Source organism: Arctopsyche grandis, chromosome 5, assembly GCF_051622035.1.
Source record: "Arctopsyche grandis isolate Sample6627 chromosome 5, ASM5162203v2, whole genome shotgun sequence".
NCBI lineage: Eukaryota > Metazoa > Arthropoda > Insecta > Trichoptera > Hydropsychidae > Arctopsyche > Arctopsyche grandis.
In genome coordinates, this window is record NC_135359.1 from 20,375,602 (window position 1) to 20,389,120 (window position 13,519).

At 32.0% G+C, this 13,519-nt stretch overlaps 2 protein-coding genes across 3 annotated transcripts in view; both read right to left on the reverse strand.

Moving 5' to 3' along the window:
* LOC143912203 (uncharacterized) overlaps positions 1-13,519 on the reverse strand; it is a 166,222-nt gene that overhangs the window by 113,762 nt on the left and 38,941 nt on the right. The window lies entirely within an intron of this gene.
* Positions 1-13,519, reverse strand: part of LOC143911806 (uncharacterized) — a 94,372-nt gene that overhangs the window by 60,814 nt on the left and 20,039 nt on the right. The gene's annotated exons all lie outside the window — the stretch shown is intronic.

A 13,519-nucleotide genomic window follows, 5' to 3' on the forward strand; every position in this document is an offset into this window, starting at 1 on the left:
GTGTAACGTTATCTTTTAATAATACCCCTTTAATGAAATTATAATTTAAACACACTGTAGTCTCATAAATTTTTGATTAAGATCAATATGCACCATTCTTATTAAAATGAATCTTCGACAAACGATATCTATGTACACATATCTACAACAGCTATTTCATGCATTTTCCAATCAAGTTATATTACAAGCATACGGCAAAAACTCTAGAATCTATTAACTGACATGTTGCAACTTTATGGGAGTGTACAATACAAATGTGCAGTGGAAATCTTCGCCTACTAGATACATACATACATACATATGTATGTCGGTAAGTATTTTCTTCCAGATAAAAACAATACTTGACTCATGTTTTCGATTAGCAATCGGATGCATATTATTGTGTAATCATTGCAAATTAATATTGTCGAAAAAGTCGTCTAAGAACGATTTGTGAGTGTAGAATAATGACAATGGCTCACTTTGACTCATCCATAAAGGTAGAGTAGCACTGGGATGACATCACGACCGGTGTGACATCTCACCTAAGACCTAAATATAGGCTCATCGTGACAGGTAAACATTTTTATGACGAAAACGTGATGATTCCATTCGTTTCACAATGCGGTACAAGCGAGTGATGTGAGCACCTTAAGTTTTTTTTACGGTATTATCAGGACCATCTAAAGTTAAAAAAAAAAATGTTTTCAAATATGTAAGAAGAACGTATTAACTTCAACGCAGGAATTTTTACGTATAAAAATAAATGTTTTATCTAATATACGATCAATTTCATGCACCTGCTTGGAATTACATGAAAAGCACTTTTAGTTGAAATTGCCTTTATTTTACAATGAAAGCTAATATCAACCCAGAATTTAATTGCGCATTGCTTCAAAGAAAATTTATTATCTACATTAAATTTATGATATTAGCGGCTAATCTCATAAAATAGTACAATCGATCAAAATATGTACTGTACATATACACATAGTATGTATCTATGATCATAGACACCAGAATGAGTGAGTACAGGTATGAATCTATAATACAAAATTAATATTAATGGTTGTTTGTCATGTGGAGTTTAATAATATCAGTTACACATCCTATACAAGCACCATAGAAGTCGATCCTAGGTAGGTCAAACCCTTTTTACCCGGCCCAACCCTTAAAATGTGGGTGGATACACACGCATTGTTTACTAATGATAATACATTGTACAACAAAAAAAAGAGAACACACCCATATAATAAATATAGCCCACCTAGGTCTAGGATTACAAAATGATAAAATATACAAGTGTCTCACTCACCATTGGATTCGTATGATCAAAGATCACCAATTGCAATCTTCATGTCGTGTTGATCGATCGTAAAAAACAGTAATTGTTCCTAGTTGATGTAACTTTTCGAGTTTTTACTGTCTCACACTATTTCACACTGTCGCAGATTACATTTGAACTAAAAGTTGAAAGGTATGTCTTTAAAAAAAATGGGAAAGGAAATGGGGTGTTGTTTACAGGAACGAAAAAAAACACGTTGAAACTTCCTGTTGCACTTCGGGGGTTGCTTCAAATACGTTTGAATGATTAAATTTCGTGGTATCTACAACGAGTTTAATTCCACTATCCCTTGCATTACACGATTTTAGTTTTAGGTCTAGCACACGACAAAGTACTGCATACGTAACCAGCAAACGGCTAAAATAGATATAGGACAAACTTTGGAATGCAGATCCACCTGAGTCAATGTGATATTTTTACACATTTAGTTTGCCATTTCGTCACTAGTTCAGGTTGGGATCGATGCTGAAAAAAAAGCAGGCGTCCATTGTCATTCAAATGTCAATTTTTTTGTGGCACGCTTGTGGCATGAGCCATACAAAAGGCTGGCTTTTGTGAACCGACGAACGAGGTAAACGCTACACCGAGACCATATATTCTGTATATGTGGTTAGTTTGAGGAAGAGCCAGCTCATTTGCATCACAATGGCCGTAACATATCTTCAAATATGTGAAGAACGAACGAGTCCGAAGCGTGTCTAATCAAATTTCGGGCAATTTCGACAGACGTCTCGAGACATTCTAAATTGTTCAACTACAACCTACGGAATACGCTATCAATCTTTATTTAAATCAAATCGAAAGTTGACCGGTAATATAATAGTAATCGATATGCTCTGGAAACGCCGCTAAAGGCGTTGTCGAAGGGGTGGAAAAAACTCCTGTTTAGTTAGATACAATGTATTATATTTTCCGGTGGAAAATGTGGCAAGAATGAAAATTCATTTCAACTATCGGAGCGTTAAAATATTCGAAACATTTTCATATTGAATTAATAGGAAAAAGTTGATGATTATTTTATGCAAAACTATTCATTATTATAATAACGTAAAACTACACGAAGAGTTGCGCAAAAGTTGCGTTACAAAGCGGAATGTAAATAATGAGGTTTTTATTGCTAAACGTAAGCTGCAATGCTTTCATTTTTTTGTTTTTTGAATGAAAATTCTACGATCCGATTAATGCGGATAAAAAATAACAGTGTCAAATTTATATACAGTACAGTACTAAAAAAAAACTAAATGCATTTGATGCCATATGTACAATATGTAGAGTACAAAGTACAATCTTACATAGCAGAAAATGTATGTACGTAATATTATATGTACGTTTAAACGTATGAGTCTACCTCGTCCCATCAAGTTACAATATCTCGAGACTCTTTTTCCCAAATTTGTCGGTGTATATCGCCGTCGAGTTTGTATATATACAAAACACATTTATTTGTTTTACGAGATAAACAATTAAAAAAATATAGAAAGAATCGGTTTTTCAAAATAATTTAAAGGTGTATTAATAGAATAAAAATCCATTAATGTTCACAATGTATCTCGTACATTAAAGATATTACATACATGTATTAAAAAAATATTTGTATATAATATACAAAATCCTGTTTAAGCATACGAAAAGTTGAGAAAACGAGTCTAGAGGTATTACGAGTTTGTAGAACGGAACACACCGCGTTTGAATACATCCATAAAAATTCTTAAAAAAAAACGAATTAATAATTATTAAATAAATTAATAATCTAACAAGTTTTAGTGTGCAGGGCATATGCACCAAATATGACAAACATTTGCAAAATAATACAAGAAAAAAAAAACCACTGAAGTAACATCGAGCAATATTCACATCACACACTGCACAAATGCAATGCAAACTCATTACTTATCAACCTATATATACATATGAATATATAAATAGATGAGAGCGAGTTTAAATTGAGCGGACGTTGGCGAAATTGAAACAAATCATCTTCCCAGCCAACCAACGGTCACCGGAGAGCAACAGGCGTCACAACAAAAACAACAATACATAAATATATGTGCATAAAACCACGAAAAGAACCTTATTCGGAGTCGAACGTGAATCGATAGCGGCTCGAGACCGACGAACCTATCGCGAACTCGCGGAAAACCAAACTCGGGATCGGAGAGATTCAAACGATCTTCGAGATTCACCACCGAGAGGGGAAAAGTCCGTTAAAATTTGAAATGCACGGCACTGACACGGCACTGAACAGACGCGCGAACGGCTCGCCGGTCGAACACTGTCTGAGAACGGCGACAGTCACAGGTGCCGTTACCACACACACACACACACACACACACACACACACATATTATACTTTTGTGTTTTTGTACGCATGTCGTTGTGAGTTGGTAAGCCTGCCCCGGGCACCGGAAGTAAACCCCTAGAGTGGTCTTTTTTTCGGTGGACTTCTGGTGGTGAAGCTGTCTGTATCCGTGCAGGTGAACGTCGAGTTTACTCTCGGTCGTGTGTTTTAAGTGTAATTTTAAATGTGCAATGCGAGCGATTGCATTGCATCGATGGCGTGTTTTTATAATATTTTCCCCTTTTATCTTAATGTTGCTCGTTCGTTCGTTCGTGTGTATTATGTTATGTTATGCAAGTAAACGTTACCATGTTTGGGGAGCTACATACAATAAATAGTGTGTGTGTGTGTGTGTGTGTGTAATACAAATAAAATCATTCGTCACTTTTTGTGGCGCCAGATAAAAAGTGCAATCTAATCATTGATTAAATTTGATATGAATATAATGCAGTTATTGTCTGTAGATATTTGGTGATCAGTTCTTGATATTATACTTATGTAAATTGTCTATATTGATATATTATATAGGCATTCCTTATGCTGTATTTTATTTGATATTTTTACTTTATCTGTTATTATAAATGCTATTTTTTATGTTTATGTATGAATGTATTTATGTTTATGTTTAAGTGTTATTTTGTTTTTTTTTTCTTTTTTGTGTTATATTTTTTTTGACCATTGTGGCGCTTTAGGAATTCCTGTTATGCCACAATGGTCTGTTTAAAATAAATAAATAAATAAATTATTGTATTCATATTAAAACTCTAGATTATGTTTACCATATTTGCCATTGCCAATCGTATATACGTATGTATGCAGTGGTGTAGTCGGGCCAGGTCGCTGCCCTGGTACTTCTTTTGAGCCAGGCACTTTGATCAATATAAACATTGTTTTTCGATTACAATTAAAATATATTTTGACTAAAATTTCTTACAAAATTTTTTATTCCAAATATTGTGAGCAGACTCTCGTTTTAACACTCGATGACCACAATCGAATAATAATCTGAGCACGTTCAAAACTTCGAAAGAAAACATTCTTTGAACTATTGACCATACGCAATTGAAGATAGATAAAATTAGGGAACTCAGCTTAAATTAATAGTCATCTCTAAAATCACATGTTAAAATTTGATTGCTTTTTTATGTACATACATGTATGTACATGGTTTTAGCATTGCTAGAAGCAAATGTTGCTGTTGACACACAAACACGGGTTTTGCAAAATCGAAGATGTTGAAGAGGATGAATTCTGGAAGTTTTTATAAAATATAAAAAAATACATCATAATTTCAACAAGAATATTTGTTAATTATTATTTGATTTTTTTTATAAATATTTGAACTACCAATATTAGGATACAACTTTTTTTATTAAGGAAAAAAGCGGGGGGGGGGGGGGGGGTGTTAAATTAAACACCGACCTGGTTCTTTTTTATTTAGCACTACACCACTGTAATGTATGTATATACATATGTGGAATTACATTCAAGGATTTTGGCGATCACTTTTGTAAAGAAAATCCTAATTAAAATGTTCTCGCAAGTAAAATAAATGCGCCTTTCATTTAAATGTACATAATTTCCCTAACTCACGTAAACATACATATATGCTGTGTTTTTCATGAAATTTCATTCAAAGGCCGTAAACACAGTGGTTATAAATCCTCCAAACTTCATACGATTTTTTAAATTTTATTTTAAAGATTTGGTTTCGAACTATCATTCATAGATATCATACCAGCATATTTATCCAAAATACTAGTTTAAAGCTTGACTTTTTTTTCTAAGGAATTTATCGAAAATAAAATTCCAAAATAATAATATTCAGAACAAATCCTCGGATATCAAAATTGACTGATTTTTTCTCCCATTGCATACTTCTCAAACTGAATTAAATTTAATTCAAATAAATAACACAATCGTTTATATTTTACTATAAGATAGATATCGTTTATTAAGTGAAAATATTTTGAAATGCATATATATATATATTGTATGTATGTATACAAAATTGACACACAGTTTGAGAAGTCCAATCTGATAATTTATATGGTTGAATACAATTGTAAAGAATCTGTATTCCAATTTTCAACTCAATTGATAAAAAGGTTCAGGAGCTATGTTCGATTTATAAAACCTATTATTTTTACTTAAAAATACGCGGACTCTCATAGATGGTTTTCAAAAATTCGGGCTGTCCATAATGAGTTAATATGACAAGATTCCTATTAATTATTATTTAGATTTTGTTTTTAGATTTCCGGAACTCGTCGATTCCGCATAAATAGTTATAGAGATATTGCCATTCGAGGAAAATGGGTGGGTAGAGTTGGGAAACGCTCATAAGACAAATGTAGATATACCACATACATATGTACATATGTACATACATACATAAACATATCAAAAACGAATACGTTTTACATTGACATTTGCAAACTTGCTGAACAACTCGGACAAATAAAAAAAAATCACACTCTCGATGGGGAATCAATAATGAATAATAAAATCCCGAAAAAGTTCACAATTACATAACAAAGAAAATCATTTAAATAATTTTCTAATGTATTATAATTTGAAAAGAAAAAGCGTATAAGATGCATTATTAATATACATACATACACATGTCAAATTTCTAAAATGCAAGTTTATTCAATCGTATTATACCACACCGACATAATAACGTGACGATTATGAATAAATAAACGCAAGCAATGTGCAACACTACATAATCGATTGATTTTCGCACACAGATTGCGGCCAATGCGTAGGCACTCGATTTCCTTGTTAATTATACCTTATCTTTCGAATTCACCTATATATCTGTTATTTTTTGCAGATTCACACGGTTATGCGGCGTGAGTATCGATGCAAAATTATTATTATTAAAAATAGTAATTCGTCCAAAAAAATAAATAAAATACAAGGCATTCTTCCAAACGCTAACTATGCGAATTAACCCATGACACGACAAGATTAAACTAAATTAAATTATATGAATATTCACGACGTGTAATATGTAGACTAATTAACCACTATTCTAGAAGCAAAAGTATGTACATATGTATGTAGATAGATCTGACGTTGAATATGAAACATGAAATAACAAAAAATAGCTATATTCCTTTTTTATCATTTGACTTTCATTTAAATACTTAATTTTCCTACCCGAGCAAAAAAATGCAACAGTGTGAATATAAGGCTCTCTTCTTATAAAAAGAATGATCGATATATGAATGTACTAATTCTCACCCCTTCTATTGGGATCAGTGAGTGATCTTTTCACAAGAAATAGACCAGAACCCTTCCTTTTCTACAATGCCTCATCGTACAAGTCGTACGCTTTGGATTACTATGATTAATAAACCCATTCTATACGCATTCGAATGGATTCGACTTACCGTAATACCACTAGCCGCAGACATTACAATATGAAACGTGTCAAGAACCGACGCGTCAAGTAGTCCTCCATCCGACTGGAAGCCGGCAAAATGGTGTCTTAGCAGGTTATTGTTAGTTGTTCGATGTTGTTGATAGATGGTCAGGTTGTTCTGCCGTCGGCGATCCCACGGAGCCGTTGACCATCATCATCAACACTAGTGGTACACGCGAGACCAGCGTTCTCGACCCACTTATGTATATTATGTACCAACCATGCACATTTTGTGGTACCCATTTGCATTCACGACCACATACATACATACACAAGTATGTATATGGTATATACAATACATATTCTGTATTGCAGTAACTCGACTTTTTTCTGCTCCCTCCGCAGCTTTTCAGATTATACAAGTGATTGTCAGTGGAGGAGAGGAAAAAAAACAACAACCATAATGTTGGACACATAATGTTGCCGTATGACCAGTTGAGCAACGCTGCATCTTCGCCGATGCGCTTTTCAATCGACACATACATATGTATGTATGTATGTACCTATAGAAAAATAACCAACTGACCTGGTTGCATAAAACGCCTAGCGAAGAAAGTTTCTAGGCAAAATTTATTCGTGTTTACTATATAGATGTTGATTACTTTTAGGGTGACCATATACGAATAAAATAATGATAATAAAGACTGGGGCATATTAAATGAACTTACAAGCATAATTGTACAAGTATGTATGGAGTTTTAATTAGAGCAGCTATTTCCAAATTGGGAGGCGCGGACTAAACGGGGCGCGCAAAAAGTTAGTTTATAACATAAAATAATATATACTTATAAATAAATTTTCAGAACATAACATTAAAATTTGTTCCTGAAACGCACGTAATGCTTGACTGGTAACAAGTGAAGATTCACTAGTAATGAAGATACTGACGGTAATTCGAGTAAAGATACGAATGCAAGCGACAAATAACAAAGAAATTGAAATATCAAGACAAGAAAATAGGATTCATCCTATTTATCAATGGGATACACAAGTGTTATTATGCATAAATAGACAGATGGCTTGGAAAGACCAATGTGTTTGCTCTGTATGAAAGTTTTGGCTGCAGATAGTGTGAGACCAACTAAGTTAAAACGGCACCTTGAAACTTTGCATTCTGAATACGTTGGTAACCCCATAGAATATTTTCAATGAAAATTAGATTAGTAATCAGTAATAAACAGAAGCAAACGTTCTACAAAATAGTTTCTTTTCCATGGGATGCCTTGCTAGCATCGTATAAAGTTTCTTACAGAATCGCAAAATGCAAAAATCTAAACACTAATTTTGTCAGAAGCTATTGATATGGTTGAAATAATGTTCGGCGAATCAGTTACGACAAATACCGCTTGCTGATAATACAGTCGGAATCAGAATTTTATTGTACTGCCAATTGTGTTTGTATTTTTTTGAATTAATACATTCTAATGATTTAAAAATGTGTTTGTATTATTTTATTACATAAAGAAGACAGGAGAGGGGAGGCATCACGATTATATTTTTTTCTAAAGGGATGCCTAGTAGGAATAAGTTTGGAAACAACTGAATTAGAGGATCGAAGACGAGTATCTTTTCCAAAAATACATTTGCTGATAGAATATACCGATTGCTACGAATTCTGTATTGTCTGCAAGGATTCAGTTTCACGGGAAACAAAAATAAAACGATTCAGAACTAGTCTATGATTATTTTGAATTAATCATTATTTTTCATTGTCTTATTTAAAATTACTATAATATTAAAATTGTGTTCGTCCACTAATAATTTCATCGAAAATCTCTCGCATATTTCGTGCAAATTGAAATTGTACAAACTAGGACAAATCTATGAAACCCACGGGGATACACTCAAATGAAGAAATGTCCTTGGACCATTAATTTGGTTGAACATGCGTGTCAAATGTTAATTGTATTTTTATTTAGACAATTTGGACCGTGCGTTGTAAGTATTATTTCGATGAAATAATATCTACAAGGCATAGCGTGCTTCTGTTACTGACCACTCCCCATAAAAAATGTCACGTTACTTTACATGGTAATGTGACATGCAGATATAGCCTAATCCAACCAAGGTTAAAAAAATTGATCAAAGTGGTAGGTGTGTTGATAATATATTATACATTTACGTATGTAATTTAGCTTGAAGGACAATTAAAACCCGCGCAATACAGCAATGTAGGGGAAGAAGGCGAGTCCAATGGTCCATTCGGGAAAATTTAATAAAATTAAGTACATACGTAGGTATTCATTTATGAGTAGATAATTTTTTTGCTCACATAAAGCTTAACACTTTACGGTCCGCTCACGCGTATATGCGTGAATAAAAACTTTGAGTAAAAGTCCGCTCACGCGTATATGCGTGAATAAAAACTTTACGTAAACGTCCGGTCACGCGTATATACGTGAATAAAATTAGCTTGCGCTTTGTGCACATACACGCACACAAAAGCAAATTCCCATACATATATGTATGCATACATATCTATATGTGTGTATGTATATCTATATGTATTTATTTTAACGCTGAGATGATCTCATCATCGGTTAAAGGTCATCTGAAAATCTCGATTTACTTTTTTTATATAATAAAATTTTTGAATTGAGAAAAAAAATTTAAAATATTCTCGTCATCTTAACGATATAATTAATTGCAAAATTTAAAATGCAATAGTTTTTTGTACCAGGGTAACCATCCTTTTTTTATAGAAAAAAATTTTTGAAGTGGGAAAAAAAATCTAAAAATATAGCATCGTCTTTTAGCTATAAATAATTGTAAAAATTAAAATAAAATAATTTTTTGGACTGGGGTGACTAAACTTTTTTTATACAACAAAATCAGATGAAGTCAGAAAAAAAAGAAAAATTATTAAAATCATTTTTGGGCTATAAATGATTGCAAAATTTTAAATATAATAATATTTTGACTAGGGTAACCAGCCTTTTTTTATTCAAAAAAGTTGAAAATAAATTTTTAAAATATTCCTATAGTTTTTATACTATAAATGATGACAAAATTTAAAATAAAATAGTTTTTTCGAGTAGGGTAACCAAACTTTTTATATAACATTTTTTTTAAAGCTAGAAAACATCTAAAAATATTACCATCATCTCTGTGATATAAATTATTGCAAAATTAAAAATATGATAATCTTTTGACTAGGGTAGCCAGGCTTTTTATACAAAATTTTTTTTCGAGTTGGAAATAAAATTTAAAAGTCTTAATGCTATATGTATTGCAAGCTTAAAATATTATTTTTGAGACAGGGCTTACCAATCTTTTCATAAAACAATTTTTAATGTGAAAAAACAATCAATATAATATGTAAGTAATGTTTAATGACAATTTATTATTATTTTAATTTAAAAAATAAATAAACTTAATTTAAATTTTAAAATTTGTATATCGTTGTAAAAAATTTGAATATTTAATAATTTTAAAATAAAATTAGATTAAATCAAGATACAGTTAATAATGTATGTATGTTTAACTTTAAGCGAGAAAAATTCCAAAAATATTTCCATTGTTTAAATGCTTTCAATTGTTCCAAAATTTAAAATAAAATACTATAATTTTTTGACTACAGTAACCAGCCTTTTTTATACAACAAAAAAAAAAATTTAAATATTCCCACCGTTCTTATACAAAATTTAAAATAAAATAGATTTTCAAAATAAATTAGATTATTTTGTCAATTAAAAAAATTCGTTGTATAAAAAAGGCTGGTTACCCTAATGAAATTAATAATATATTAAATTTTAATCATAAAGATGATGGGAATATTTTGAGATGTTTTCTGACTTAAAAAAAATTTGTTGTATAACAAGGTTGGTTGCCCTAGTCAAAAAATCTATTTTATTTTAAATTTTGCATAGGGACGATGGGAATATTTTTCGATTTTAATCTCACTACAAATATTTTGCTGTATAAAAAAGCCTGGTTACCCTAATCAAAATTTATAGTATTTTAAATTTTAATCATAAAGAAGATGGGAATATTTGTAGATGTTTTCTCGCTTAAAAAAAATGTTGTATAAAAAGGATGGTTACCTTAGTCCAAAATATTATTTTATTTTAAATTTTGTCATCATTCATAGGCCATAGCATAAAAACAATGAGAATATTTTTAGATTTTATTTACAACTTGAAAATATTGTTGCGTAGGGGTGGGTGGAGGATCCAAGTAAAAGGCCAAAGTCGTTTCACAGCATTTATTGGTGATTAAGGAGATACACGCACTGGCAGTGCTCCGTCCATAATGTCTTGATATCGCCTAAGTACCGCCTTATAACGGATAGGTCTCTCAGGGCATCTTCAACGTCCGATTTGCTTGCCTATTGTTATGGTCACGTACTAGATGTCCCACGCTACAGCTGTGGGTTCTGAGAACTCTACCGGAATGCGAACCCGAGTTACCGCTACTCCCGCTTAGTGCATTCGGGGGAGATAATCCTCGAAACCAATTATAACGGTCACACAGTCTCTGGGATGCTACTCGGCCTAATCCGATTGCACTTACTCGGCCTAATCCGAGTGTACGTAACAATATTTTTTGTATAAAAAAAGGCTGGTTACCCTAGTCAATATTTAATCATATTTTAAATATTGCAACTTCTTCAGTGGGATTCATCATTGGTGAGTATGAATGTAAGTAATGAAAAATATGGTTTGTACGTTCAACCAGCTCACTCACTTCTGGGGTATGCTGGTATCACTTCTGGGGTATGGTGGATGCTGGTGTTGTCTAACACTGACCATACTTTTTCAAGATTAATACTTAATCTTTGAGAAACACCGAGCTTAACATTATTATTTTGACATCTTGGTCTTGAACTTTCGTAATTTACAAAAAAAAATAAAATGTCGTCTCGTAATTATTAATGGCTAAAGAGTTTTTAAATAAAAAAGTTAGAGAATCACCGAATCAAAATTGTTAATGTATTTACATAAAAAATACAGTTTGAGAATAATTCTTGGAAAATAAATTTTATGACCTCTTAAAAATAGTTGCCTTTTTTAAAACCAAAATATCGCTTTACAAAAATGCAAGTTAAAGAAACACTGGATCTTTAAAAAATTTAAAACACAGATGATACTGTTCTCAAGGATTCACTAGTTGATTTTGGATACTAAAAAAATATACTTATACTTTACAGTTAATTTAAATTAAACCCAAATATCCTATTTAAACATTATCCTAAGCAATTATTATTCCGAAGTTATCACAAATTGTCTCATTTTCAAATGTGTGAAAAATGATTTTATTCTTCATATTTTTGGATTTTTGATTTACCATGGTCTGTCTATTACTGTCCACTACTACAAAATTCAGTTTTATGCTATTTTTATATTCAAAGGCTATTCGGATGACATTTACGTAATTTATTATTTTTTAACATTAATTCGCGTACTCCAGTTTAAAATCCCTGGTTTTAATTTTTAGATGTTTGCAGAGTGATATAATGAACACTGTTTCAAAATATCACTACAATACGATTATTATTCTAGAAGTAATCGAATGCACAAAAAAGGCTTTTTTTCTATTGAAACTGAAATCGGCCCGGATTCTGGTGAAAATAGTCGCGCACATTTCCGGACATGGGTGAAAACAATCCACGCGTCAAAGCGGGCGGTAAGGTGTTAATTCGTTCAAATGGAATTTTCAAATGGAAGTGTTCAAATGGAATTTTCAGAAAGTGACCTAAAATTATAAAAAACAAGTTCTATAGGACTAGCGGTGTTCAAAAAATCCCTAAAATACAAAGATACATATACTAATACACAGACTCACAGACACACACACACTCACACATACACATTTTTTCTAGATCATGAAAACGTGATCACTGATCGATAACTGATCACTGATCAGTTATCGATTCTGAGTTTTAATTAGTCAAAATCTCGAGCTCGAATTTCGCATGATAACAAAACTTCATCTATTGTAACTACGTATAGATATGTAGGTAGATAAAGTAAAAACAACTCCAATATTCAGAACTGACATGGTTAGTTGCAAAGTTGACATAGTTCGTTAATTCTGCTGAACGTTTTTAATATTATTGTAGTTTTCATTGTGCAATATGATGAAAGCTGGGGAAATGAATTTCTTAATATTGAAAGTAAGACTTTATTACTTAATAGATAGTGTCGTTTATCAATGTATTTATGTATTTATGTACGTACGTATAAATACATATATTGGACCGCTTCAGTGCAGAGTAAAGATTGCGAACGATGAGCACTTGTCATTAACGCGAGCGATAAACGTCTCGTTCGATAGCCGGAAACGATCTTCGTTTTCGTTTCACTGCGAAAGCGCGGCAAAAATCGCTATCGTTTTCAAGAGTTCTATCTAATCCGAAAACAGCGTTTCGAATGTACGAAATCGATTTTCGTAAGGTCGCTTTTTCCCCACTCGCTCTCGCCAT